General features: G+C 40.7%; 1 pseudogene; it reads left to right on the top strand.

The window, feature by feature from the left end:
- The first annotated feature begins 1,280 nt into the window (after nucleotides 1-1,280).
- LOC102848005 overlaps nucleotides 1,281-3,391 on the top strand; it is an 8,197-nt pseudogene continuing 6,086 nt past the window's right edge.

Raw genomic sequence — 3,391 nt, 5'->3', positions numbered from 1 at the left:
TCCATTATGTGTTATATTCAAACATAGTCAAGTGTCTTTATATAGTCAATAAAACACAGATAAACATCTTGCTGACATTCTCTGCTTTTAGTCACAATTCTCCTAACATCAACAATGATCTTTCATTCTACAGATTCTTCTGAATCCAGTTTGAATTTCTAGCAGCTCCCTGACAATGTACTGTTCCAACTGTTTTTTAATAATTTTCAGTGATATTTTACTTGTATGTGTATTAATGATATTGTTCAATCATTTGCACATTCTTTTGGATCACCTATTTTTTTGAATGGGAACAAATATGAATCTCATCTGATCAGTTGGCCTGGTAGCCGTCACCCATAGATTCTGATCTGTTGTTTATAGGGTCACTATGGTGGCCTAGTGTTGAGAAGCTGTGCTGGAATCCCAAAGGCATGCACTTCAAATCCACCAGCTGCTCCACAGGAAAAAGATGGGTAATCTCCTCCCATGTAATTAACTGCCTCTGAAAACCTTCCTGGTGAGTGAGTTATGGATCAATTCTGACTTGATGGTACACAACAACAACATGAGATGGAAGGAATATACAGAATGACTAAACGAAAAAGAATTGGCTGACACAGAACCTTTTCAGAATGAAGCATTTGATCAAGAACCAAAGGTGATAGAGGAGGACGTTTAAGCTGCTCTGAAGGAATTGGCAAAAAAATAAGACCCCAGAAACTGATAGAATATCGATTGAGATATTTCAACAAAAAGATGCAGCCATAAATGTGCTCACCAGGTTGTGACAGGAAATCTGGAGGACAGCTTACCTGGTCAACTAATTGGGAGAGATTAATATTTATTCCCATTCCCAAAGAAGGTGATCCTACAGAATGTGTAAATTATAAAACAATGTTACTAACATCAGAAGTAATGAAATTCTTTCTGAAGATTATAAAATAACAACTCAAATTGTACATTGACAGAGAACTGTTAGAAATAGAAGCTGGATTTAGAAGAGGTTGTGACACTAGGGACATCGTTGCCAATGTCAGATGGATCATGGCTGAAAGAAGAGTATCAGAAAAATGTCTATTGGAGAACCAAGATGGTGGCAGTGGAGGAAATAGCACAAGGATCTGGAGGAGTGGCAAGTAGCACAGAAACGGGCCACCAGAGAGACCTATGCAGAGCACAGAGACCCATGCAGCACGACATAGATAGTAGGAATCTGAGTCAGAGCTTTTATTAAAATAATTCGTTTGGGAGCCACGGGAGCAGCAAGCTGTGGGCCCTGGCAGAAGCTGCCAGCCAACATGCTGTGGGACCTACCTGCCAGGAGCAAGAAGGTCAGCAGGAAATTGACTGAGTTTTCTCAAGCCCTGCCAACCCACCAGGGGCAAGCAGGTTGGTAGGAATTTGACTGAGTTTTCTTGGGCCCCACCAACTGGCCAGAAGTGAATGAGTCAGTAGGAATTTGACTGAGTTTTCTTAAGCCCTGCTGACCCACCAGGGTCACTGGGCAAGGACTGCTGAGCAAGAGCCGCTGGGTGGGAGACAGACAGCTGGAATTTGAGTAGGGACTCCATTCATGAGCACACCCAGACAGCTGAAATCTGAGTGAGGTCCCTGCAAGTGGCTGACCTGCCCCTGTGGTCACCCTGACCCCCGTGCCTGCCTCACCCTCCATTCAGCTCCACAACCATGCCTACACATACAGTTAATCAACTTGCCTTTAATCTGGAGCACCTTGATCTGACTTAGCTACAAGAGGCTGCTCTCACAGGCCTTGAACTGAGCCTTCCCTTGAGTCAGAAGTTCAGAGAGAAACACAGGTAGAGTAGCTACCCCATCAATTTCCAGAGCATTGTCTTCAGATCAAGAACCTATCAATGGCACAAAAGAAGCAAGCTATTCACACCCTACACAAGTGCAAAGCAAGATGTCACCCCCAAAAGGTGACACAGTATCTATTAATGGATTTCCTGAAGCCAGAAAGTCTGATGGAACTTTCTGACACAGAATTTAAAAGAACAATGATTAAATATTTTCAATGGGTGAAGGAAAAAGTTGAAGAATTACAGGACACTGCAAGCAAAACCCAGGAGAAGCTTAAAAAAATCCAGAACAATGCAGGTAAAACAACGGAGGTATTGGTGGCACTGGAAAAATAAGAAACCACGATTCAAAATGTGAGGTCCAAGGTTTCAGATGTGTCAACATGATGGAGGGACATCTGAGCAGAGTTGAAGAGCTGGAACACAGAACCAATAAAATAGAAGATAGACTTGTCACCATTGACCTGCTAGAGCAAAATCCAGAATCAAAAAGAAGGAAAAAGAGGAAAACCTAAGAATAATGTGGAACACCATCAAGAGAAATAACATGCACATCATCGGAATCCCAGAACAGGAAGAAGCAAGTAAAGGCACTGAAAAAGTTGTGAAAGAATTACTAGAGGAAAAATTCCCAGACATAATGAAGAATGAGAGAATATATATTCAAGAATCTGAGCAAACACCATATAGAATAGACCCGAAAAGAAAAACACCAAGGCATATCATAGTTAAATTTGCCAGAACCAAAGATAAGGAGAGAATTCTGAAAACAGTGAAGGAGAAACAAAGAGTAACCTGTAAGGGAGAGCAGATAAGATGAAGTGCCAATTTCTCAGCAGAAACCATGCAAGACAACAGTGGAAGGAAGTATATCAAACACTCAAAGAACACAACTGTCAACCAGGAATACTGTACCCAGCAAAACTGTCCATCAAATATGAAGGAGAGATAAAGATATTCCCAGAAAAACAGAACCTACGGGAGTTTTTAAAAACAAGACCAGTGTTGGAGGAAACATTGAGAGAGGTCCTTCCTACAGAGGTGCAACAAAAAGCAGCATGGACCAAAGTAACTAGCAACAACATCAAAAAGAACTCAACAAAATGATAGCAATAACACCCTGCCCTTCAATAATCACACTGAATGTGAATGGTTTGAATGCACCACTGAAGAGAAAAAAGAGTAGCAGATTGAATAAAAAAACTAAAATCAATCAATATGCTGTCTACAAGAGTCACATCTGAAAAATGAAGATAAAGAAAGGCTAAAAAGAAAAGGATGGGAAAAAATATATCAAGCAAATGGCAATCAGAAAAAAGCAAGAGTAGCAATACTAATCTCTGATAAAATAAATTTCAATGCAAAAACCATCACAAAGAACAAGGAAGATCACTACATAATGCTTAAAGGGTCAATAGAACAAGAGGACATAACAATAATAAATATCTATGCACCAAGTTGGCAGCATCAGGATGGATGGTGAAGAGACTGAGATTGTACACAGCTTTAGTTTGCTTGGCTCCATAGTCAACAGTCTTGGCACCAGCAGCCAGGAAATTAAAAGGCACATTGCCATGGGAAAGTCTGCT

This window comes from Elephantulus edwardii, unplaced genomic scaffold (genome assembly GCF_000299155.1).
Source record: "Elephantulus edwardii isolate Elephantulus edwardi_28Jun2011 unplaced genomic scaffold, EleEdw1.0 scaffold00545, whole genome shotgun sequence".
NCBI lineage: Eukaryota > Metazoa > Chordata > Mammalia > Macroscelidea > Macroscelididae > Elephantulus > Elephantulus edwardii.
The sequence above is the reverse complement of the archived record's forward strand: the minus strand, read 5'-3'. Positions and strand labels throughout refer to the sequence as shown.